Source organism: Camelus ferus, chromosome 23 (assembly GCF_009834535.1).
Source record: "Camelus ferus isolate YT-003-E chromosome 23, BCGSAC_Cfer_1.0, whole genome shotgun sequence".
Lineage (NCBI taxonomy): Eukaryota > Metazoa > Chordata > Mammalia > Artiodactyla > Camelidae > Camelus > Camelus ferus.
Window position 1 is genome coordinate 23,111,269 of NC_045718.1, and position 27,340 is coordinate 23,138,608.

The 27,340-nt window shown below is 38.3% G+C and overlaps 1 long non-coding RNA gene across 1 annotated transcript; it reads left to right on the plus strand.

Moving 5' to 3' along the window:
- Nucleotides 1-8,915: 8,915 nt before the first annotated feature.
- On the plus strand, nucleotides 8,916-25,654 carry LOC106729728. The gene is made up of 3 exons (XR_001366140.2): nucleotides 8,916-9,098; nucleotides 14,451-14,458; nucleotides 25,643-25,654. It is a non-coding gene; the product is annotated as an uncharacterized LOC106729728 (long non-coding RNA).
- Nucleotides 25,655-27,340: the final 1,686 nt, after the last annotated feature.

Below are 27,340 nucleotides of genomic sequence, written 5' to 3' on the forward strand. Positions count from 1 at the left end.
ATTCATGAATATTTTGGGGATAATACTGCTTATTGTGAACTTTCTGTCCTAATACAGATTAATCCCTTTTATTTAATAATTAGTTTTTCACTTAATAATAATTCATCTCATTTAATAATTATTTTTAATAAAATAAGAGGATAGTGTCATTTATAAGCTGCATACATATAAGATTTTAAATACAAAATTTAAAAAAGTCTACATCAAACATTCTTTCCTCTTTATTATGGGAACACAAGGGAACCCTCAGTTCAGATGTGCAGCCTCATCTGGATATAGGCTAAATTGACTTATGGGTGTCAGCCAAACATGTGCTCCAGGAATGGCTTTCCATCAAGGTTTTTAATTAGGAGAAGACAAATGTATATGTTTTTCAACATTAATATAAATCACACAACCTAATTTGTAGAATTTTCCTACAGCATGGAGGCAGGTGTTTGGCTGTAGAGTCTACATACTCATTTTTTTTTTAAAGCAGCTATTTATTGACCACTTTCTACTTTCTTGTCACTGAGATAAGAGGTTTACATGTTTTAAGATATATGAGTTATTATTTGCATGTTACAGATAAGGAAACTGAAGTTTAGTAAATTTTACCAAGTTGTTCAGGTTCAAACTAGGCCCTTTTGACTTCAAAGTTTATGCTTTTAACTGTAATGTAATACTGCCTCTCTAATGACTTGTATGTTTTAAACTCTTATAAATCAAGATTATTTGAAAAGAGCTAAGGCATTTCCTACCCTAAGGAACCTTATGGCAAATCTTTCATAAATCATCTCAACATGTAGGAACAATCCTTCAAATTCAGTCTTTTAAAATGGCAACAGTTCTATTTATTTTGTAATTTGTGAGTGATTTAGGCAGGAAGACAACATAGATTGGCAGATTCCTAAAAGACCAACATCTTTTTCTCAAGAAGAACTAGAAACTTCAGTGATTCCCTATGAGATATTATCAGTGTAAAATTTCACAGTCAACTAGCATAACGATGAACTATTTGTCTCCTCTTAATCTAGCTTCGAGGGTCTTACAGCTCTTGAAAAAGAGCATCTGAGCCACTATGTTGGTTTGTCTCCTTCACTGAATTAAGAATACGGCTCAAGGCCCCATCCACTCACTTATTCTAAACCATTTTTAGGTTTCATCTGTCTGGGTCTGTAGCAATTGACAAGCATTCACCCATCTGTACATTCGTTCTCTAAATATTTACTGACAGCCTACTTTGGGCCAAAAACTTACTGGGAGTCGGCATTGTAAATACAGCATTGAACAGAATAGTTCTGATCTTCTTTCTGATGAACGTTAAAATCTTGTGAGGAAGATATTTCTTAAATAAATAAAGTTATAGAACTCAAGAGGAAGGACAATTTGAATCAGCAGAAATTTCTGGAATAATAGCTTTCAAGTAATACTGTAACCTAGGTGCTCTTAAATTACTGGAGTGGAGATCTATTTAAGCTTTATTGATTGCAAGTTTATAGTGAGTGTTCATGTAAATGGTGCTCAAAATTGCTTGAGAAAAATTTTCTCAAAGGTTATTCAAACATTCTTTCAAATACTGGGTTTATTTTTTCATTAATCAATTCATTCTTTCATTTAAGCATTGATCAAGTGTGTGTTGAGGGTCGATTGTACAGAACAGTATGACACAGTCCGGGCTCTTGGAAATCTCAGAACCGAGGGAGGGGAATCATCATATGAGTAAGTAGCTTAGGGGAGTGTCAGGGTGTGGGTAAAAATGGAGGGGTGGGAAATGAGCTTGAGAGGAGACAACAGAACCTGATCATGGAGCGCCTAGGTATCCTGCAGAAAAGGCTGAACTTCCTCCTGATTGATGGGAAACTGCTAAATTTTATTACTTATTTACTTAGCAACATAACCTGAATTTTTCAGGTTTATCTTTCCAGTGAGAGATGTGGAGGAATGGGGGAAAATGTGTGGCTTAGAAGCCAGTTATAGGCTGTTAAAACACTTCCACGTGAGAGATGATAAGCAACCAAAATCAGGGCGTAGTGGGAGGCTGGAGAAGGAAAGTAGACTTGAGAGACATTTAAAAAGTAAACGTAAGCGTAAATAAAGGACAGAAATAGACTCACAGACAGAGAATACAGACTTGTGGTTACCAGGGGGGTGGAGGGTGGGAAGGGATAGACTGGGATTTCAAAATTGTAGAATAGACTACACTGTATAGCACAGGGAAATATACACAAAATGTTATGATAACTTACAGAGAAAAAAATGTGACAATGAGTGTGTATATGTCCATGAATAACTGAAAAATTGTGCTGAACACTGGAATTTGACACAACATTGTAAAATGATTATAAATCAATAAAAAATGTTAAAAAAAAAAGTAAACATAATTGATTTTTGTTGTTGAATCGTATGATGTCCATGTAAAGGAAAGGGAAAAGCCAAGATGGCCACCATATTTCTGTGTCAGAAGCCACTGGAGTGGAGTGTTACCCCATTAACTGAGAGGGAGAAGAGGGGAAAAGGAGCAAGCATGGAGGGGGCAAAGGTAAACTGTGTTTGTGACACTTCTAGGCCGAGTCTTCTCTGAGTGGGGAGCACGAATGTGGAGGCAAAGGATGCAGAAATGAATGAAGTGTAGTTCCTACCCTGAAGGGGGGTAGGACCTAGGCGGGTGGGCGGGGTGGCAGAATATAAGCAAATTATTTCAGTGGAGCAGGTGTCTTAGTCTGTTTGGGCTTCTGTAACAAAATATTACAGACTGGGTGGCTTACAAACAATAGAAATTTATTTCTTACAGTCCTGGAGGGAGGCTGGATGTCAGAGATCAGGGTGCCAGCATTGTCAGGTGGCGGACTTCTTCTGAGTTGCAGATTTACATAGTAGGAGGGCGAGGGAGCCCTGGGGGTCTCTTTTATAAGAGCCCTAATCCCATTCATGAAACTCCGCCCTCATGCCCCGAGGTCCTCTCTAAGGCCTCAGCTACTAATCCCACCACTCTGGGCACTAGAACCTCAACATATGAATTCCGGGAGTCACACAAGAATTCAGACCATTACAGTGTGATTAAAGCTAAAATACGAAGCACCATTAAATCACAACAGTGGTTATAATAGGTAGGATAAAAACAGACTTCTGCTCCCCAGTTATCCCTACTTGATAAAACGAATATAGTCGAGGTAATGAGCTTCTACACATTAGCACTCTTGGGTCTTTTTTTTTTTTTTTTCCTGAGCAAGAGTTTTGTCTGGTTCTACAGTTTCTAGAATACAGTTTGCTATTCCTAACAAACACTTATAAAACAATAATGGAAATAGTATTTGCTTTCTTTTAAAATCTCACTTCCATTTCCAACCTCCTCCCACAGCTGCTCTTTTTGGCTGGAGTTTTAAGTGTTTCCTTTTCCTCTGTATATTTTCCTCAAAGTGGTTTTTGTTTTTTGTTTTTTTTGAAAAATATAGCACCGTCAGAGTTTTTGCCATTAGGAGCGTTATTATCCTCCAGTATCTTTTACAATGCCCTGAACTGCCTTATCCTTGGGAAAAAAAGATAAAAACAACCCGAGTTTGATATTCAATGTATGTTAATCTCAAAAATATTTGGCGAGTTTCTACAACAACTTTTATTCAAAATTTCCCACTGGGGATTTTCTTATAAAGGGGCAGCTAGAGAAGGTATTATTTTAGGGATTTATACAATTTAAAGAGATTCTTCTAAGGATAACTCTGATGTGACAGTTACAGAGTAGAGTATATAAAGCAAGTCACCCTACTTAAATATCTTTCTTATCATCCTGTAATAGGCTATATTGTATTAATCTCTAATAAGTCATTGAAATCTTTAGAAGTTTTTTACTATAATTGTTGGGGAGGAGTTTACCTCACTTTTATTAACTAACAGCCAAAAAGTCTACTCTAGGGGAGTGTTACAGGTTCCGAGTTGGCAGGGTGAAGCCCCTGTGGACAGCTTTTCTCAACTTAGTCCCCATTTTGTGAGAGTGAACACTGGGATGTCTCCTTAACTAATCACCAGGGGTAGGAATTTCATTTGCTCTCCGTAGTCCCTGTTTTCTACTTAATCTTTCTCTTAGAGAAACAGGGAGATTATCACACATAAACTTTGGGTTATTTTTACTTTTGTCCCTCCCTAACTTTTATTTCCTTCGCAGTCCTTGTGTAAACTGAAGTAAAATGCCCCAATTCCTTCAGCTATAGCCTTTTGTAAAATCTGCCCCTGAGAGAATTTGGAGTGACAAAATTCGTTTAAATCAGAAATGGCTTCCTAAAGGGTGCAATATGCTTTCATAGTTAAGTTCTTTAAGCCTGCAGTTAAAAAGACACTCTAACGTGAAGCCGCAAAGTGGATTTTCCCCAGTCCTCAAAATCAGCTTCCAGGTAGAAAGAGCAAATGGAAATCCATCATTCTACACTGTTAATTGAAGTGTGGCTAACTAGTATTGGTAAGAATATGGGTGAGAACATTGTTTCTCCTGAGCCCCCAAACCGATCTGTGCTCCCTTCACTGTGAAGTGGGAGACAGTGACATCATCAAATAGGACATGTGAAAAACTGTTGGGGATTCCAAGTATAAGCAGCTATTATTGTTGCTGTCATTGTTTTTGGTAGCGGTGATCGTAGTTTTAGGTGGTGTAAGGCTGGGAGTCATGTTCATACCTGATCCTCCTCAGCCCAAGGTACAGGCGATGACAGTGGAGAGAAGAGAAAAAGACAGGAAGACAGAGAGTGGGAGAGGAAAGAACATGCCTGAGGCAGAGTGGGAGAGTGGATCAAGAGTAATGTGAGGGATAGGATGTTGCTTCTAGAACAAATGGAGCAATCTTAATTTAATCCAAGAAAAGAGATGAACATTTAAGGATCACTTGCAACATCATAGGCCCTTAATGGTGTTGTTTCACTGAATCGTGACAACTATCCTCTGAGCTGAGTTTTACTAGACCCATTTTGCAGATGTGAAAACTGATGACCAGAGTGGTTATGCAATATTCTCTCAGTCATCATATGACTAGTAAATATTAGAAGCCAAGATTAGAAAATGGAATATGGAAATCCATTGGAGAAGAAAATAAAGTAAGTTGCAGCTGGGGTACAGACGAACAGCATGTGTTGCCTAAAGGCACTTGAATTCATTCATTCCCACTCCATGCACTGAACAGCTGTGGTAACCTAAAAGGGCTTTTGCAATTTTAGCTGTATTTGACTGTATGGATATGAGTAAAATTAGAATGTGGCTGGGTACTACATGAACCTAAAGGATCGTAGTTACTTGTGTTAAATGTTTTAATGTATTGTTGTTATGCAGGAAAATGTTCTCATTTTTAAGAAATTATGCTGATGTACTTTGGAGTGAAATGTCATGATAATCTTGGATTTGCTTTTCATGCAGTGAGAGAATGGGGGTGGGGGAAGTATGGCAAAATGCTGGCAATCATTGAATCTAGGTGATGGATCAACTGTGGTTTAATGTGTATATTTAAACTCTTTCATAATAACAATTTTAAAAACAGAAAGAGTTCACTTGAGTTCACAGAAGCCCAATGGTAATGCCAACATCAATATGTGACAAATGAATGTGGTAAATACAGAGGAACAGCTTAATAGCACCAAGCAATTTACATGGAAGTGTCATTTTAAGCCACAAAATTGCACTGCTTATTTTTCATGTGTTAGTGCTTTTTGGAAAAAAAAATGTAGGAAGGCAATAATATCATCTAAGTCTGTTTGTTTACTAGGAAAAATGCTTGTATAATTGCTTTAATATGTTATAGCTCCATATTTATTTTTAGCATTCTTTGTTTTATCGGTTAATTCAAAACATAAACACTTCCTGGCTTCAGCAAAACCAGCATGTCACTTCCACACCAGAGGAAGGTCATAATCACTTGTTCTGTCTCATTTGAACTTTGTGAAAAGACAAATTTTCACTTTTTGAAAAGTTCACAAGTAGGAGGCAAATATATTTGCAAAGATTTTTCCTCATTTAATTACAGCTCAAACAACAAGCACATTTTAAAAAAAATCTTTTTTTCACACCAGCAGTTGAAGTTTTCTGAGAAACAGATAATTGAAAACTGAACATTTAATAAAAAGTTGTCATTTTAAAAACTGTATAAAAGCTGTGTTATATGTGTCAGTACAGATTTTTGCCTAATCCTTCCTCTTTTCTTTATAAATATCTATCTTTTCAAGTTTGATACAGCAACTTCTGAAATACTTTTAAAAGATTAACATTTGCATATAGAGGTCCATGATCTCTTCTTTGAAATCCTTGCAGTCAAGTGTGTTTTGAATTCTGAATGTTTCAGATTTTAGGAGAGTGTCACTTTGCATACACTGTATACCAAGTAATGTCTCCAAGTGGCATCAAAGAGAGGAACTTGTAGTCACATGCGTTCGTATGTCTGCAGTAAAGCCTAATAAAGATTCTAAGGTGCATCCTATCAGTTTAGGTCAGATTGACTACTGGATGAAAATACTCCAACTCCTGAACAGTGACTTCAGGTGTTGAGTGCCATTGAGGTTTCAGGATTTCATGTGAAAGACTGTGGAGCTCTGTGCTGTGGAGAAGAGCACCACACAGTACTTTGGAGGCAGGATAAGCTTGGCTGCGACCCTTATTGGCTGTGGGATAGTCTGCATCTCATTCTCCTCATTTACAAAATGGAAATAATACCTGCTTCATAGGATTGTTGTGAAGATAATTTATGCAAAGTGCTTAGCAGAAGAATGGCTGGTCCAATGTAAGAGGTCAAAAATCAATAGCTATTATAATACTATTAGTCTTTTTAAGTATAAGAAAGATGTAAAAACCATTTCTATTCTTTTAAGTCAGTCTCCAGGTCTTTTTATCTCTGTGTTAATTCCTGAGTAGGGTGTGCATTTGGGTTCAAGCTATTAGTGAAATTAAACTCTAGGATAATGATTTGGAGTTCTGACTGATGATTTTTGCCTACACTGAGGTTAGCATCAACTAACTGAGTTTCTGAATTTAAGAGATTCTCTAGCCTTTCCTTACCTCTGCACTCAATTCTTGCAATTGAAGTTGTCTATTCTTTTAAAACTTATATAAATAATAATGCATGCTCCTTGTAACACAGAGTTAGTCCCCTGCTCTATCACTTCTCATCCCCAGGTATGCCCAGAATACCAAACCAACCAAACTACGACATTCAAAAATGAAGAAGTTGACTTTTCAGAACACCTTTTCCAACCTTTTGACAAATATGGAAGTTTGTTGATTTTGTTTTCAAAATTCAAGATTAAAGTCTTCCTATTTTTAATAGACTTTAAAAAAACTCAGCAATTTTAGGTTCACAGCAAAATGAGCAGAAACTATAGAGACATCCTATATACTTCCTGCACCCAAGCATTCACAGTCTCCACCACTATGCACGTCCCATAACTGAGTGGTACATTAGGTGCAATTCATGAACCTACAATGACACATCATCACCTAAAGTTCATAGTTTACTGTTGGTGGTGTACATTTTATGGATTTTGACAAGTGTGAAATGACATGTTTCCATCTTTACAATATGACACAAAATAGTTTCACTGCCCTGAACATCTGTGCTTTGCCTGTTCATCTCTTCTTCCCCTCTGTTCCTGGCAACCACTGATCTTTTTACTGCCTGTGTAGGTTTGCTTTTTCCAGAATGCTGTATAGTTGGAATCATACAATATGTAGCTTTTTCAGATTGGCTTCTTTCACTTAGTAATAAGCCTTTAAGTTTCCCCCACGTTTTTTTCCACAGCTTGGTAGCTCATTTCTTTTTAATGCTGTGTAATATTCCATTGTCCGGATGTATCCCTGTTTGTTTATCCATTTACCTACTGAAAGACGTCTTGATTGCTTCCAAGTTTTGGCAATTATGAACAAAGCTGCTATAAACATCTGTGTATAGGATTTTGTGTGGACATGTTTTTAACTCCTTTGGGTAAAGACCAAAGAACATGATTGCTGGATTGTATAGTAAAAGTATGTTTAGTTTTGTAAGAAACCACCAAAGTGTCTTCCAAAGTGGTTGTACCATTTTGCATTCCCAACAGAGCTTCTTGGGTAAGAATTGCTACCCATGTTAATATTACTTCTGGTCACTTGATAATTTGTAGCAAAAAGGAAATCCAGAAAGAGTTGGTAGAAGAAATGCTTAAAAGTTTGACTGTTGTAATACTCTTGAAAAATTGCTTTGCCTACAGGGAAAATGTTATAGGCACCTTAATGCCCAGGGATTTTTCAAAAATTTTCAGAGTAATTTGTTGGGAAGATATAGTAAAAAGTCACTTCTGAAAGTTAAATTAACGTTAAGCACAAAAAATTATTTGCTGTGTTTCACACATTTAATTGGGTAAGTATTTTTGAGTATATACTATGTACAGAGCATTCAAAATGCAGAAAACAGTCTCTAGCCTCAGTTCTATTCCTTGGCCCATGGTGTAGCATTTAGCAAAAATTAATAAAGTAAGCATATCATAAAGGCATACTGAATGTTTCACACTTAATGTGGAAATTTCTTTTGTGCATAATATAGGTTTTTCTAAGCTTCAAATTAGAAAGCATTCAAAATTAGGATTTTCTCTAAGTGGGTAAAAACATGATCTCTTTTCTGAGGGCTGCTATATTTATATTTTGGTTTTTATGAATATGCATGGTAGGTTTATATTAAAGATTTTGCAATTGTTGCTCCTTTTATTTAATTAAACATTGAAAGAATACATTTTTTCCACATTCAGTAAGTGATCATACAGATTTCCTCAAATTTTCCAGAGGAGAAAAAATAACTATATTTGGGTGGGGCTAGTACAGTGAAATGGAAAGTTTCAGCCCCAAAGACATTTTTTTCATCAAGTTATGAACATGTGAACATGGGATTATAATTGAAACCATTTTGTATATTTCCATCAAATTCATACTGAAAAGAATGTTTTACTAATTTAAACAACAGAAAACTCTCCCTAGTTCATAGAAGTGGGTTTGTTGGATCATGTGGTAGTTCTATTTTTAATTTCTTAAGGAGCCTCCATATTGTTGTCCATAGTGACTGCACCAATTTACATTCCCACCAACAGTGTATGAGGGCTCCATTTTCTCCGCATCCTTGCCGACATGTATCTCTTGTCTTCTTGACAACAGCGATCCTAACAGGTGTGAGGTGCTGTCTCATTGTGGTTTTGATTTGCATTTCCCTGGTGATTAGTGATGTTGAGCACCTTTTCATGTACTTGTTGGCTTCTGGTGATTATGTGTGAGCATCTGTTTTGTGCCAGGTGTTATGATCAGCTCTGGGTATTCGCTAAGGAAGAAAACTGATAAAGTAATGGTCCTATGGAGTTCACTACTGAGTGGAGGAGACAGACAACAAGCAATGAAACCACGTATAATGACAAATCCTGACGACCATATGAAGGAAACAAACAGGGTGCAGAAGGGGGTTTATATTAAAGAGTCTGACTTCACTTTTGATGTTTGACTATGGACAGCATTCAAACCCCCCAGTTCTTCCTTCCTCCCTTGTCTTACCTCTAAGCAATCAACTATCTAATAAGAAAGTTTGGGGGTTCCCTCGTTTAGTGCTGGCAGGAAGTTCAGACCATACAAGGCCAGTTTGTGGGAGGGAGCCCTCACCCAATCCCATTCTTCCTAACCACCATGAAATCCTAGGCTGGTTACCTGTCTCTGCTCTCTTAAGCCATTTAGGACTTGCTCAGGGGACCGCACTGCTCTCTCAGAGAGCCTCGTTATGTAAGTGATAAACCTTCCTGTACCCTCTCATGTGTGGCACGTGTGTGGTGTGATCAACATACAAATGCAAATACATTTCAACATACAAATCAAATTTTGGGTGGCAGGCCCATCCCTCATATGGGAACCACAGTAGGACTGCTGCAGAGATAACATAGTTCTAACTAATATAATATAATAATAAATATATTCCTAATTTAGATGGTTTTGATCTATTTCTCTTAGTTTTATAGCATAATTTTCTAAGGGCTCCAGGAAAAGATATTAGGCAGATTTGACATACAGAATAATATATATTTAATATATAAAATCAGTATATAAAAATACTTCCAGATATTTCTTTTAGAATATTCAGGCAGTGTATTAAGTCTAGTCCCCAAATAAGATCAGCTCTTTACGTAAGTAGACCCTGTGGCCTGGAGTACAGAAAGTTCCTGCAGCCCAAAATTCCGACTCCAGGGATGTGTCTCTAGGCTCACCTTTAGACTTGCTCCCAAGGAGTTTTCAAAATCATTTATTATTTTTTAAATTATTTTTTTAAAAATTGAAGTGTAGTTGATTTACAATGTTAGTTGCATGTGTACAGTAAAGGAATTTAGTTATATGTATACATACACATATATTTTTTCAGATTCTTTCCCATTATAGCTCATTACGAGAAATTGAATATAGTTCCCTACACTATACAGTAGGCCCTTATTGTTTACCTATTTTATATATAGTAATGTATATCTATTAATCCCAATTTCCTAATCTTCCTCCAGATGCCCCTTTTCTCCTTGTAACCAGTTTGTTTTCTGTGTCCGTGAGTTTATTTCTGATTTGTAAATAAAATTTGTATTTTTTTTTTTAGATTCTACATATAAGTGACATCATATGATATTTGTCTTTCTCTGTCTGACTTACTTCACTTAATATGAAATCATTATGTGCTTATCACGGGAAGGCATCAAATGACCTGGAGAGAGAGAACTCCTAAAAAAGGCCGTGTTAGGAGCAGAGGTCCCTGAGAAGAGCAGGCCTTAAAAAGCCTGGATTCCAGCCCCAGCTCTGTTGGTTTCAATCTTTGAGACCATGAACACTTGTTTTTTCTCATCTTTAAAAATTACGGGGTTTTTTTTAGTATCTTTTTACGTCTATTTTAACCTGCCTCATCCAGTTGAATGTGACAATGTGAGTGATCCTGAAAATTCTGATATAGAAACAAAGTATCACTTTTATAGTCATTTTCTAATTACTCCATCAACAATATAGATTACCTGGTGGGTGAGGCAAGACAGGTTAGAGAGCATGAGGTGCTGGGGTGTGGGGTGACCCCATCAACAGCGCACGGCACAAGTTTTAGAGTTGGAGACCCAAGGACCAAAGCCTGGCTCTGCCAGTTCCTCACTTTCCTTAGGTATAAAACAAGGATTTTAATAGTAACTCCCTGATAGGTTTGTTGCGAGAATTAAATACAATATTTCAAGAAAAGTTCTGAGTAAGCATTCAATAAATTTTAATTATGATTATGATTATGATTAGCATTTTAATATTTTGATACTTTCTGAAAGAATTGAGAGAGAGCAGGAGAGCTTAAAGGGGCAGTCTCTAAAACTAGCTGTGCCAGTGTTCCCTGGATCTGTCATCCTAACACGCAAAGGTCTCCATGGTAATTTAAAAATGAAACTTGAGAGAGAGAAGTTATTTCAAAACATTTTCTATAAAATAGTAATATGATTGGGCATGGGAAGATTTACTTTAAGAATATTGGTGATGCTTTTTGTAATTTATTTTAAAAATAGGAAAAAGTACCTAGCTAAGCAGAAAAGAACTCTCAAAGTCAGATATGTGAAGAGTGTCTGCGGCAGAATGGAGATACACATGATACACAGTTGCTTTGTAGCCATGGGCTCTTTGACTGAGCAGATGGATGTGCTGCTCCCATAACGGATATGTGGAGCACAATGAGTGCCAGGCACTGCCGTCCCCTGCTGCCTCAAAGCTGTGCATTTGAAGTATAAGTGAATACAAACCATTTAGGAAATAATTGGTCTGATCCAGTAGCAGAAGTAGCCATTTTGGCAGCAGGGAAAGAGGTGTTACTCAGGTGATAGCAGACAATGAGGCTAAGATACAGAATGCAAGATTTCCCCAGTTTTAAATCTGTCAGCATAGGGAAAAGAGAAAATTACAAACACAGCCCCAACCTTTTTGATGCTAGTCTTTGCATATCAGTTAAAATAATAATGATAATAAAAAGCCTTCTGTCTCATCAGTTAACTAAGTTTAAGCAACTGAGTTAAGAAGGTTATCTTTTTTTTTCTTTACTTTCTAGTTTTATTACTTCTATATCAGGGGTTAGCAAACTATGGCCTAAGGATCAAATCTGGCCCGCTGACTGTTTTTATAAATAGTTTTTCTGGAACATATCCATGCTCAATCACTTACGTATTGTTCACGGCTGCTTTCATTCCATGATGGCAGAGAACTTATGATCCACAAAGCCTAAAATATTTTCACATCTGGCCCTTTGCAGAAGAAGTTTGCTGACTTTGTGAACTGTTGTCACAGGTCAGTCAAGTCCGTTTCCAATTATTTGGTTAAAATCCTTAAATGACACACTGATGCTCCTAGGATAAGTCTAAATTTTAAGCATGGTTTAGATGAATCTGTCAATGTTTTATATTGAACCCAAAAGAGATGGTTTAATGTAAAATAATTAAGCTTAGTGAGTGTTATCTCCTAGAGTTGGTAAATTAAAATAAAATTTGCCTTTGACTTCACGTACTTTTCTTTTTTTTATTGTTCACCCTATAATGATGATTTAAATGAGCAATGAAAAGGATTTAGATCAAGATGGCAGAGTAGGAGGACATGGAACTCCCCTGCCCCCACAAATGGCATCAAAAAAAAATCTTCATGTGGAACAATTCTCACTGAAAGATAGCTGGAGGCAGCAGAAACATTCTTGTACAACCAAGGCTGTAAGAAAGATCCACACGGAATTTGGTAGGAAGGGATGAGAAGTGAGCAGGTTGAAACCTGTGCCCCCGGGAGGGGACTTTGAAGTTGAAGAGGAAGGCAGTTACATGGGTGGAGACCTGTGCTGGGGAATGAGTGGTTCAAGCCACAGATTTGGCACTCCAGCCCTGGGGTCTGACACTGGGAAGGCAAGTAAGACTAGTCCCCTTAGCTGGTTAGGAAACCAGTGGTACTAACAAGAGGGTTGTCAGAAACTTAGATTCCTCTGGTAAAAAGCACACACACTTGCTTACTTCTGAAACAAGGTGGAGAAAGCAGATTGAAACTACACTGAATTCTGGCCAATTTCCTGCAACCACCCTGGCATGCGCTGCAGCCTGAGGCAAGTGCCCTCTGCAGCCCTGCTTGCTCCATGGTGCAGTTCCATATTGGGGCGGGGGTTGCAGCAGCTGAAGGGAGTGGCCAGTTGTGATGGACGAAGCTGGCTTGGACCCAGAATAGGTAGGGCAGGGGTTGCCATTATTGGCATTTGCAGAGGCAGCACATCAGAGGTGGTCTGGAACTCTGACTGGGGCCTTGGCCGCCAAAGCCTGTACCCAGAGCCGTGCTCAGTGGCCTCTCTAGCTTCACTCGCTCTAGCACTGCTCTCCTCTGGGGTGAGGGTGTCAGTGCTGGCAGTGGGGACAGTGCACACTTGGAGGGCATGGAACCAGCTTGGACGTGACATCAGAGCTTCTGCTCCAGCAACTAGAGACCTGCCCCTCCCCCCAAAAGAGGGTGTTGCCCACTGAGCAGAGGAGAATCCCCAGTTCACACCTGGCTCTGACTCTAGCCCATTCACCTCCAGCTCCACCTCCTACTAAGATGATAACTGCCAGCACACCCTGGGGAAAGATGTGACTTATGCTCTTGTCAGATCCAGCTCCCCTGGATTGTAGTGCAATGCATATATTTCATAAGCATGTAAATATTAAAATACACACAGAACTGTGTTTTATTAGTATATGCAGACATCTGCCATTTTTAAAAGAACATGAAAATGTAAAAATTGCTTTAAAAAATCAGTAATATTTTACTTTCTGATCAATTACTGATCTACAAAACTGCTTCAGAGCTAATGGAAAATTATACTACATTGTAGGCATATTTATAAATCTGAATATTCCATGGAATACTATATACAAATAAAATAGAATTTTTAAGGTAATATATTTTGATTTATATATAATTTGCCTATGTGGAGTTTTTTTTGAAGCACAGTACACTGTGTGTGTGTGTGTGTGTGTGTGCGCGCGCACAAGATACAGAGCATAGCTCAACTACTTGATTAAAGAGAAAATGTTAGTTTGGACATCATGACAACATTACCTTGTGTTTTACATTCCTAATACTGTCATGTTTATTCAAGAAAAACTTAAATTCTTTATAAATGGAAGCCTTTCTGCAAAAGGTTGTAGGAAAAATTTCACAGAAGTGTGGAACTGAATGGATGCCAGAAGCACTGTATTACCATTTTTTTCATTCAAAAAACATTTTGTGAATGCCAGTGTGTGCCAGGCATTGTTCTAGTCCCTGATGGTATAGTAATGACCAAAACATATACAGGCATAGAGCTCATGTTAGGTGGGAAATGGCTTGAAACAGACAGTAAACAACACTCAGACTAACATACTGTAACACATCATGCAGTAAAACGTTCTTTGCAGAAAACTACATTATGTTCATGGGTAGAGAATAATGGGTGGTGGGGGAAGATGTTATTGTAGGTAGGTTTTCTGAGAATACTTCTTTGATGAGGAGATATTTGAGCTGAGACCTGAAGGAAGTGAAAGAACGAGCCATACAGTTATGCAGGCAGGAGGAAGAGCAAGTGCAAAGGCCCTCAGGTGGGAGTATACCTGGTATGTTGGAAGAATAGTGAGAGGATCAGAGTGGCTGGAGCTGGGTAAGTGAGGGGAAGAGTGGAAGGTCATGCTTTTGTAGAGTTTCCTAGGAGCCAAATTATGTCAGGCCTTATTGTCCATAGTATGGACTTTAAATTTTACTTTGTGTGGTGAGCAGCCTTTGGATAATTTTGAGTGGGGCAGGAAGGAATAAGATACACATTTTGGAAGGATAGTCCTGGATGTTGTGTGGGAGGAGATCTAGATGATGTGTAGACTAGGGTGGAGGAGGGCCAGAGTGGAAACAGGGTGACAAGCAGGATGCTGTGGAAATAATTCAAGTAAGAGATAATGGTGGCTGGGACTGGAGGGTGGGGCTGTAGTAGTGGGAAGTCTACGTAGCCAAGTCTATACATCTAATCAAGAAATTGATGTTTTGACTTCCGTTCTGCTACTGCTTCTTAGGTATAGGGTTGTTGATCTGAAATCCTTCAGGGAGGAGACATGAGTAGCAGGGAATGATGGGGGCATTACAGTGTCTTCGGCTTTGCTTCTTTTCGACAGTGATAAAACTAGGCTCATAATCTATTGTGGCTCATTGTATTCACTCCATAAATGTTTTTGAGTGAATCAGTGGCTCATGCTCAGCCCATAACCTGATGTTCACCTCCCTTCTAGAACATCTTTCAAATAAATTGGCCTGTGATTGAATTATAAAATGTCAACTACCTTCATAAGACTAAATTTTTGAATTAGAAAATGAGAGTTCTGTACTATATTGTAGAAAAAAATTTGATCATTGTGGAGACAGATGGTGGAGTTCTCACCTTTTTTTAAAAAAAAACACAAACAGGAGCCTTTAGAAGCCTAGTGCTAAAATCACATAAGAATGGAAATTAAGGAAGGAAAGCTGGGATCTGGGAGATTATTTTAAAGCATTTCAGATATTTCTAATTCTATACAATGATAACTGAACTTGTTAATCATCTTCAGTATTAGGTATATACATTTTATAAATGAAGAATCTGATCCTCTCTCGGAAAGGAAAGACAAAACATCTAGCTGCTGGAAACACCCAGCACACATGGAGAAATGAAAATAAACATGAGCAAATGAAATGCAAGTCACTGGATGGAAGATGTGGTTTGACACACCCCCCTGAAGAGAAGTGTGAATGTCTAACACTGCTGAAAATAGCGTGTATTGGTACTGGAGCAGGTATTTTGTAACAAAGAGACTACGATGAAAACCAAGGCATATCCAGAAAGGAATTTTCAATTTTATTTCACCCCACAGTCTCATCTTTCTCCCCTCTTGGTCCCCCAATTTGAATCTATAACTTGGAGGGGGTCCTGTAATTCTTATGATCCAATGAATGACTCTACCAGAGTTATTTAGAGATTTCCATTCATCTGGTAGTGATGATGTAATTTCTTTTGGAGAAGGAGGGAGAAAGGAGAGAGATGAGAGCGCCTGTGGAGGAGCCCAGGATAGGGTGTCCTGTCCTAGGAGAGGTGCTTAACAAAAATAGGTGAAGATAAGAAACTGAAAACACACAGGGGCTTGTTTTCAGCTTCAATGCTCTGAACTCTCCTGAAAAGACTTTCCTTATATATAAGATAGACTATATAATTTATTGTCAGAACAGAGACATTTTTCTGAGCAAGATGAAATGCTGTTAATTATTATGCCCGGACAGTGGTGTAAATCTAACTTTCCTGGGCAAACAGGAATGAATGACCCCTCTCCCCACTAGATTCCCTGCGGCATGAAATCCACCTCCCAAGATTAACATCTTTATTCTGTCTTGTAGGTGTAACTGGGGTTTGATCAGTATTCCCAACCACACAGGCCGTAAGAGCCAGGAACGGGCCAGGGATGCCAGAGAAACCCCATCAGTCTCCTTTTACATTGGATTCTTCTTTGCATCCTATGACTCTTTCAGTGCTCCGCGTTAGTGTGGTAAGCCAGTCAGGGGAGTAGCTTTCCCAGCTTTGGGCTGAGAAGTCTTCTTGCTAGTATGGGTGCTCTGGACTGGGCTTTCCTGACCAAAAGTCCACGAGGCATGAGTGAGTTCAGGGGCATAAGGCAAAAACCCCTGTTCTTTCTGCCATTGTCTTGGGTCCCTGGGCTCATGCAAGCCTCAGCAAAAATAATTCTCCAAATGGACCAGTCTAGTTTAGCAGGGTCCTGCACTGAGATTTGAGCTCAAAGTTCCAACTGGTAATCAGCTACTCCTTTTCCCAGCTTGTAATACAATAGATAAATATAAGGGGAGTCCTTCCATTTTTGCCTTCCTGGTGCTCATAGTTTGATCTTCTGGAATATTCTGCCTTTTACCTGCCTAGAATATGTAGGCAATACCAGAAGTTTTTGGAGTTGTTTAACTGGTCTGTATCACTTTCTCAAGCCTGTAATTCTCCAAATGGCGACTATTCACAAATATTTCAGAGACAAAGGTAACTCATTTTACTTACTTTCAGACATCAACTTTTTTTTTTTGTTCAGTCAGTTATCTTTGGCTCTGTTTCTTTGCTAGTAGATTGAACAACATTTCTAGCCTTTGGGGAGGACTTTTCTCTCCAAAAGGTCTGTTCCCTCCTGCCTCTCCCCAGTACGTGGCATTGATTTTGCTGTCTGTTCTTTTTTACTTTATTTTTATTTTTCCTTTTAAAAATGTGAAATATATTGCTATAAGGATGTGTAAACATATATGAACCTATATGTAAAGAATGATAATAAAAATCCAGATAATGTTTACCCACTACCCAAGTCCAAAATAGTCTATCACAGATACTTTAGAAATTCTCTGTCTGCCCTTTCCCAAGTCTGTCCCTGTCCTGGGCAAAATTGTGCCTTTTGTGTTAATCGTTGTCTTGCTTTTTAAAACAATTTTTAAAAATCAACTTTGTATTATGTCTCTGTAAGCAATATATTATTTAATTTTACCTTTGTTTAAACTTCCTATAAATAAATGAGAACTATCAGTTAGCTTTCATTGCAAAACAAACTAGTCTAAAACTTACTGGTTTAAAATAATAGTTATTTGCTCATAAGGTTTTAAGTCAGTAATTTGGGCTGAGTTCAGCTAGCACGGCTCATCTCTGCTCCAAGAAGTGTCAGCTGGGCTTATTCATACATTAGTGATCAGCTGTTTCACAGGGGATCAGCCATGGCCATCTATCTGGTCATTGCACTGGTGGGCTGTCAGTAGGGGTGATGGAGATGACCGAGCCCAAAGGCATTCTTCATGCAGCAAACAAGTTCAGGCTAACTCATTTAATGGTGGTTGTAGGGTTCTGAAAACCAGCAAGAGAGCAAGCCCTAGTGTGAAAGCATTTGTGTCATGTTTGCTAATGTTTCCTTGGCCAAAGCAAACTACATGTCCAAACTCTCATTCAAATGGTGGAAGAATAAATTCCACATTTTCATGGGAAAAGCGACAAAATTATAGTGCAGAAGGCCATGTATACTGTGGTTAGAGAAATTTGTGTTCATTTTTTGAAATCTACCATCGTTTGATCTACCAGTTACAGAGAGAAGTGTGTTAAACTCTCCCCCATGACTGTAGAATTTTCTGTTTCTCTTTGTAATTCTGTTAAATTTTGCTTTCTGTATTTTGAAGATACATTATTTTATGCATATGAGTTTAGAGTTTGAATATTTCCCTGGATAATTAAATCTTTATTATTATGAATTAGTAGTGTTACCCCTCCCCTTCTCTTTATTCCTTTTGCTTCTCTGACCTTCCTTTTCATATGAATGCCTACCTGCCTGAAGAACTCCTTATAAAATTTTCTTAGTGAAGGTTTATGGAAGGTGAATTTATCAGTTTATTAGTCAGGAAATACTTTAACTTCATCCTTGTTATTTAAAGGTTTTTTTTTTTGCTGGGTATAGTAGATAGATAATTATTATTTTATTCTCCTTTTTTTGACAAGGGGAGGTAAGCAGGTTTGTTTGATTTATTGATTGATTATTTTTAGAGGAGGTACTGGGGATTGAAATTAGGACCTCAGGCATGCGAAGCATGTGTCTACCGCTTGAGCTATACCTCCCCACTGATGATTACTTTTTACTCAACACCGAACATGCCATTGCACTGTCTTAGAACTTCTGGGGGTTTTTGTTGTTGTTGAGACTTAGCTGGCAGTCCAATTTGCACTCTCTTGAAGGTCTTTTCTCCCTGACTGCTTTTTACTTTTCCTTACTTGTTTTTGGTGTTGTGTAATTTCAACAAAATAAAAATAGGTATGGCTTTCTTTCTGTTTTGCCTGTATAGGATGCAATGGATTGCTGAATCTGTGGACTGGTGGCTTTCACCACTTTTTAGCAATGATTTTTTCCCCAAGTATTTCCTGTGTCCTATCATTTCTCTTCTTTCTTTGTAAAATTTTAATTAGATACATTTTTGACTTGCTCACACTTAGAGTGTCATTCATAATTTAAGCCTTTATCTCAGCGTATTCTTGGCAGTATAAATCATATCAAAGACTAGTTCCTTAGTGTTCCTCTACTTGAAACATTCACCGTAATCTCCAAAGTCATTTGTATAATCGTTTGTTTTTGATTACTCTTTCCCTTTCTGTTCATCTCTGCTCTGTTCGGAAAACTGTGTCTTTGGGACTCACTGTATGTTGGGTAAATTGATAAAATGGATACTCACTTGTTAATCTTTCAAATCAAGCCTTCACATACTGACATAGTACTGCTTTTTGAAACTAAGGATAATAATGTGTGTGTGTTTGTATGTGTGAATTATTTGCCCGTCCAGTTTTTTTCATTAGAGAAAATCCACTCCATCATGTAGCTAAGGAAGTGGAGGAAAAAGGCAGGACAGGAGGGAACAATTAAGATTTCTCTCTGTACCTCTTCAAAGTTCCTCTGTATAAGAGAAGTGACTTATCTGTATGGGAGAGGGGAACATTTACTTCCATATTAGATGAATTAATTAGAGGGGGTGGCCAAAGCAAGATGACTTTTTGCCAGTTCTTTCTTATTTCTCTGCCAATTTCTTGGAACTACCTGCACTCAAAAACTTCTGTATTTCTGGTCCCATGAAATAAGCAAACCAGATTTTTATTAATTCAGGTGTGGTCTCCTCACCTGTGACTTACTGTTCGAGTTAGGATAGTCTAGATACTGAATTCCAGGTCCTGAGCAGAAAGAGGCAGTCTTACTATGGTCTCCAGTCTAGCTATTACCAGAGAGTTTTAAATAAAGCTGGTAATTTCTTCCTTTTAGCTCAGTTCTGTGTTTTGTTTTGTTTTTTTCCCTCTGTGGACTAGAAGTCAAGAAGTAAAGAGACTGGTATGATTTAGAAATCTTACTTTAGAATCTTCATATATTGTTATAAAAACAAGTACTTATGAGGGATAAAGGCTGGATAATGATTAATTGGTAAAAATATAGTGAAAAACTGAAAAATACTAAAATACAAATAGCAAAATATGACTCTTTACTACTATGTAAAAAGTAGTGATTGGGAGAAAAATTAATGAAATGGGAAGACAATTAATTAAAATGACTGAATATAATACACAATTTCTTTTTTATTGAGATACAATTTACATTTAACATTATATTAGCTTCAGGTGCACAACAACATAATGATTCTATTTATATACATACATACACACATATATACATATATATGGACAGAGAGAGAAATAATTATCATAAATCTAGTTAATATCCATCACCATTTATGGTTAAAAATTTTTTTTATTGTGATGAGAACTTTTAAAATCTGTTCTCAGCAACTTTCAAATGGACAATATAGTATTATTAGCTATAGCCACCATGCTATACATTATTACATTATTAGGATTTATTTATTCTGTAACTGGGAGTTTATACTCTTTGACCACCTTCACCCATTTTGCCTACCCTCTAAACCACACTTCTGGCAACCACCAATCTGTTCTGTGTCTATGAGCTTGCTTTGTAATTTTTTTTTTAAGATTCCACATATATCTGATATTATATAGCACTCATCTTTTACTATCTGATTTACTTCTCTTAGCAAAATACCCTCAAGGTCCATCTACATTGCCTCAGTTAGTGGAATTTCCCCCTTTTATGGTTGAGTAATATTTCACTGAATTTATATACCCACTTTTTTTTGGTGTAAAATATTTTAATTGTTTTTGTTTGTTTTTGAGTTTGCTGTTAACTGATTTTGCAGTTTTTGATGATTATTCTAAGGCAGGGGATCAAATTTATTAGAAGTTCTTACATTCTTGAAATAGCTCTGTAAGATTTATTGAAATGACTACCTTCAGTGCTATATTCAATTTCTCAATTTATCTTCTTGGTAAAAATCTTAAAGTAGAAGCCTTAAAGCACAGCACACCTCTGCCCTGTGCAGTGGTCACCTGGGCTTACTGTACAAAGCCTTGGTTGCTTTTGAAGCAGTCTTTCTGTTGTCTGATCCTGCTATTCAGAGAACCATCTGCTGTGGATTCTAAGACTGCTCAAATAGTCGAAGCAATCCAGCAGTCCCCCTCCCTACAGACAGCAGGACCACTGTGGATTTTAATGATCTGGGTCCTGCTTGTACTGCACGTGGTAGGGAGTAAAGGGAATAAACACCTTGGGCCACTCTTTGCCTCTCGGCATCTGGAAATTTTTTCCTCACTGTAATTAAAAACTCAAAGTACTCTCCTGCCCAGTTTTGGAAGGCATCTTTAATGTGATAGTTCTCAAGGCAAGCATGCATTGAATTCTTACCCAGTGAAAATAATAAGAATGTAATATGCCACAAAGGAAAAAAAAAATCTGAAAGTGAATTTACATGCAACTGTATCTTATACTTAATGCACAATGATTTTTCCTCATTTCTGTAAATGGCATAATAACACAAAAATTCTTTGGATAGGTGTTCAAAGAGAGAACTTATCTAACCAGAATCGTAGGCACCTCTCTATGAGGCCTTATGTCTTAAGAAACGATGGAAGTATTGGGTACACCTTCCCCCAAGAGGCTACTGCTTACATTTTAATCATTATTGTTTCACAGTTTCTAGCTTTCAATCATCCAAATCTCAAAAAGGTAATTTTTTCCTAGGAACAGCTAATGGATGCCTTGGATTATTCATTGGGAGGGAGAAAAAAGAAAAACCTATTCACTTTGGAAGTTGCTTCATTACTATGCCTTGTATTTTTAACATGATCCCTTTCTTGGGTAGAAATGGTTATTACTGTAAGACTGGTTATATACTGGGAGGTAAAAACAAAATAAGAAAAAAATTCTCTATGGGACAAGTTAAGTTTCTTTGTGGTTGTCTACAAGGCATAAACAGATATATTCATATAGCATACAGATTTACAGAATAGGTTGGCAATGAAAATACTTGCAATACCAAAATCTGAAAATATGTGTGTGTAATTTACATACATGTAAAGTACTCGAATATATATATATATATTAATGCTTTTTCTTCTTGTTGCACATTAAATGATTTGATCTATTAGCTATCATTAATTCAGAGGGGCAGATTCTCATCCTGACACCCAGAATATTTTAGAAAAAAGTTGTAAAACGTATAAGGCTAGAAATCCAGTTTTAAGAAATAACTCTCTTATTTTCCAGACTGAAGGCTGATTATAGGGTCATTGTAAAATGCTGAGAGACATTTTTCCATTCCTGTCCCTCCTGAGGGTCAGCCAAGCATTTGTATTGTAGAACCTACGTCAGTATTTTTCCAAGTGTGGTCCTGGAACCACCTGTTTGCAGTTTATCCAGGGCTCTTCCTATAAATTTCTGGGATCCATCCACTCAAAACTTACTAAGACATACACATTAAAAGGCATTTCAAGTGATTCTCATGCCCAGTGTGTTTTGAGAATAATTGATCAAGGGCCCCCTTTCTTCCCTTTTGTATCACCTGCAGGTTTAGGAAGGTAGCCGTTGTTGGGGAAGTCAGGCTCAACAAAGGATGGAGTGAAGTTGCCCCGAGAGGAGAATGACAAGAGAGAGTCTGATGCTTGGAAAGACAAAGAGAATGTCCTGAGGAGGGCTTCACTGAGCCAGGCTGTGCTGATGGGGAATAGATTCTGTGGATGACAGAGTTTTGCAAAGCTCCCCAGGAGGTAGTGGGCCACTGCTGGGAGTGGCTCATGGGTGCTGAAGGACTGTTCCCTGTGGCAGTCTGTGCAGACAGACTCTGGGAGGGGCACTTCTCTAGCTTTCTCTGAGAAGCAGTATCTAACAGGTCCTTGATAGTGGCACCAAGTAAATCATAAGAAAGGTAATAACCATGGAAAACACAGCAGACCAAAGACCAGACTGACTTTCAACTTCTTGACATCACATAAGGATGTCATGGCATTATAAGCTATTCTAAGCTTTTCCTTCTTTTTCCTTTCTCTGTGAGCATTATGGAAAGCTTCATTTAAGTCCTTGCATATGAATGGAAGCCTTCAGTTTGAATACTGTTTCTAACCAGTTAGGATGTTCTCCTAGAAATAGTGGTGGGTGATGAGTAAGGCAGTCAGGCTATGTGTCCTGGCAGTGACACCAACTGTGTGACTCTGACGTAAGTCACTTAATGTCTCTGTGACCGAGTTTTTCCACCTATAAAGTGGAGATCACATCTTTTTTGTTCCTGTTTAGCAGGGTTATTATGAATGTAAGTTGAGTTTCTCTCCAAGGGTCGAGTGCTTCTGGGAATAAAGACACATGGACATCAGCAGTGAGGAGAGGAAGGAGAGTCCACAAATAGACGTAGAAACCATGGGGACTCAAATGGGCACCAGGAGGACGAAGAGTCAGGATCCACTGAAGATGTGGGCTCAGAATATACAGAACTTGCTGGAGAAAGACTGCAAGGTCAACAGCAGCCGGGCCTGGGACTGCAGACACACGGGAGTTGAGGGATCGTAAGTCCCAGGTCTTCTTTGCTTGGCTTAGCTAGGGGCTTTGTCAGTGTCAGCTGTCAGATGAAGATGGGAGCCTCCAGGGATGGAATGACAGGGAGAAATTGAAAAGTTGGAGGCAGGTGATAAGAAGAAAGAGAAGGGAGGAGAGGCAAGTGGGAAGAAAGTAGGTATTTCTGGTAGTCCCATATTTTCTTTTGTAAGGGCTATGGAATAAGAGGAAGAGAGTCTGAAGACTCTTTCAGGGAAAGATGTGACTTAAAGAATCTGCTGAATTTTTAGTTGTGAAAAGCAGCCTAGCAAGAGAATATGCAGTGGAGAACTGATTATATATTCAATTTGGATGAGCATGAGAAGTATGTTTGTTATAATCCAAATTCTGGAGTCAGGAACAAATGCATTTTCAATCACCAGAGGAGTCAGTTCTAATTTTAATATCCATTGAAGAGAGACAGGACTGAAATCTACAGACCTTTCTTGAAGACTTCATCATCTGTCCCCTAGACTAGTGTAACAGTCTCTCTATTTTTCTCTCCGTGCTGTCAGTCACTTCTAATCATTTATGCTGGGTGCATTGCTGTCAGAATGATCTCAAAATAAAACCAAAATGAAAAAACTGCAAATCTGATCATTGCTTAAAAGTATTTATTACCTATAGAATGAAGTCCAAATTCTTCAATGTGACATTGGTATTTTTGGTCACACGCCAGCCTATGTCTCCAGCCTCATCTCCCAACCTCCTTGATTACAGGAAGTTCAGTCTATTACCAACCCACAGGGTTATTGCAAACTTTGAGAACAGATCTGTCCTGGATTCTTCTTGTAGACCCAGCAGCACCCACTGCCAGATTTTTGGTGCTGCCCGTGAGCCACTGTTTAGTCCTTTCAAGATCACTTTCAGTGATCTCCAAGTAAGTTTTACTTGGATTGTAGCTGCTGTTAAGTCTGAAGCTGGGAAAAGTCTGCAGTGTTACTATACTTGCAGGCTAACAAGTTGACCTGCCATAGTTTTATATCTCTATCTCCACATGTCTATCTCTATACGCATAACCATATCTACATCTATATTTATATTAACATCATCTATATCTATATATCTATAAATAGGAGATCTCTTTCTCAAAGATCAGCTTGCATCAGTTCTCCAAGCCCAGATTCTCCACGGGGTGGCAAGGTGAATGCTGTATGTACCCACACATGCCTGGGTAGGTTTGCACTGTAGGGGAGGCATCCCCAGATTATGAAACTTGTAATTTATGTAAGAGTTGCTGGCACACCTGCCCATCTTCCCCTCTTCGAGGATGACTTCGAGGGAAGTGGGAGAGAAAGAAAAGGAGGCAGAGAGAGAGGGTAGGAGGGAGGGGGAGAGAGCAAGAGAAGAAGAGTGTGAGGGAGAGAAAGGGTGGTTGTCATTTTGGAATGTGAATAAATCCTCTCCTCTCTAGGGAGAGGAAGGAAAAGACTTAACCACTGCAGTGTAAACAAGTGGTTCCAGGGAGATAAATCTCTGTTATCTCTCCAGATGTCTCTATCTTTATTTAGGATTGCTCTTCAGTTATCCTTTGACATAGGTGTCTGTGCTCTTTGCTCAGAAAGTCCTGAGTGCAGAAACATGAAAATACTGGTGGAGCAGTGTCTCCCAACAGCTGTCCTTCCTTGTAATGTTTCATCCCATTACTCTCTGAGACAAGATGATGAACCTCCTTTTAATGGAGGTTTGGGGATAATAGGAAAGAAGCATCACACAGAGAGTCATTTGTAATTGGTTCTAGATGTGGCCACTTTCAGATTTGATAGCATTCTCTGGAGATGCCTTTCAGATAATTTTCTGCCTATGCCACAGGAACCAAATTCCTGAGCCCTTCTTACCTACTCCGAATAAGACTTCCCTGGAGCAGTTTACTGCTTGGAGATCCTGACACTAATGCAGGGTAGTCCACCAATGCAGTAGTTTATAATAGAGAGCCACGTCTCCATTTCAGCTAGACATATGATGAAATTCACTTTACAGATCAGTGAGGAAGGGATGTATGATTCAACAAATGGTTCTGGGACAATTTTTCTTTCTTTTTTTTTGGGAGGGTACAATTTTTCATATAGTAGGAAATGAAAATATATCTTACTTCACACCATAAGCAAAATTTAGTTTAAGGCAGGTTAATCATTTAAGTGTGAAAGGTAAAGTATGTTCTTTTTTTGTTAACTGTTTCTCAATGAATCTATCTCAATACCAGACTGTGTTTTCTGTCACATAGTTTGAGCTTATTACATCATGTTTGAAAATATGTTTTGAGATTCAAAGATGTTTCTGTGTCTCTAGAGCTCTTTACCAAAAAACCAAATATTGTTTATTATGTTTTTACTGCCTTCATTTATAAATTTGTGACATTTCAAATACAGTTCCATAAGAATTTAAGGTGAAAAAGTGTTAGAGATGTGAAAAAGCTTACAAAAGAAACTAAATGCAGAAAAAATCAGGGAGATAGAATTATAAAGATCTTTTTCTCTAAAAAATTTTAAAATTTAAGAAATTTCAGAATGTTTAATAAAATATTTATGAAGGCATGCTACATTGCTCTCCAGCTCTCATAACTCTAAATGATTACTAAATACTCCAAGTTAAGAGTTGGCACTTCATAGGCACTTACTGCATGGATTGAATGAATGAACTTAAAAGAATTTTTGATACCAGAAAATTTAAATTTCTGTTCATCAGGCAATAACACTGCTGTATCTCACGGTTCCGAGGTAGAAAATGAAGGTGATGGGAGCAAGACTAATTAACATTTGATGGTGTTCTATCTAATATGACACGAGATTTAAAGCGACCATAGAACGTTTAGTGGCCATTGGTCATTGTTTTGTCTATTCAAGCTCTTCCCCATGTTTGGGAATCCCTCACCTGGGACAGGGAAAAGTTGGCAAAGACTTTCTCCCTCTAGTGCTGACCACCGGCTTGCTCAGACGGAGCACAGGCAGATGACCCAGGGACACCGCTCAGCAACCCTCACGTGGGATGCTACCCGGAGCCAGTGACGTGAGGAGGGAGGCGCAGGACACAGCAGAAGCAGCGGTAGCTGTCGGGTTGGGCTCTTGAATGTCGGAGTCCATGCAACTGGGGAAGTGGCTGCAGCAAAATGAAGTGAGGATGGAACTGGTGCTGGTGGGACGTTCTGTCTCCTGAGGGGAGCCTACTCCCAACCTGCCCGCTTCCAGTCTTGTCCGGGGCCTCCAGAAGACAGTTACCTCCAGACATTGTCCAAAATTAGTCTATTTTCCAAACTCTGTGTTACTCCCTTTTGATCAATACCTTGTATACCCAGTTTCTTGACGGTTTCTTGTCTTCTCACAGTAAATCTATTTCTTCAGTTTTTAGAGTCTTTGCTCCCAGATTTCCTCTGAGAAAGTGCTTGACCTGGAGCATGCGCGCACACACGCACCCCTCCACAAAAACAAGCAATGATACAAAAACTTAGGGCAGCTTCTATTCTTATAGAAAACTAGGAATGTTCATCTCAACAAGCCAACTGTATCTTCAGAGACGTCGCTGTACCAGAAACATCTGTACTCAGGACGGATGCTGTGTCACTGAATGAAGATGTGTTTTTTTCCCCTAGAAAATGAAGAAGCAGTTTGCCTCAAAGGTTAATTCGATTCTCCATCTGTCAGGAGACAGAAGTATTTGTAGTTTTAAAATGGAGTTCCCTTCCACCCCCCACTTAGTTTCTAGACATAAGCTTAAAAGAAAAAAAAAATTAGGCTAAGCATTCCTTATAAAAAGGGAAGCAGAAAAGTAAGATTAACAGGATTTAAGGTGCATCAAAGGACGTGGTGTTAGCATAATAGTTACATGTTGTGTTTTTGTTTTGTATTTTTGGCCAG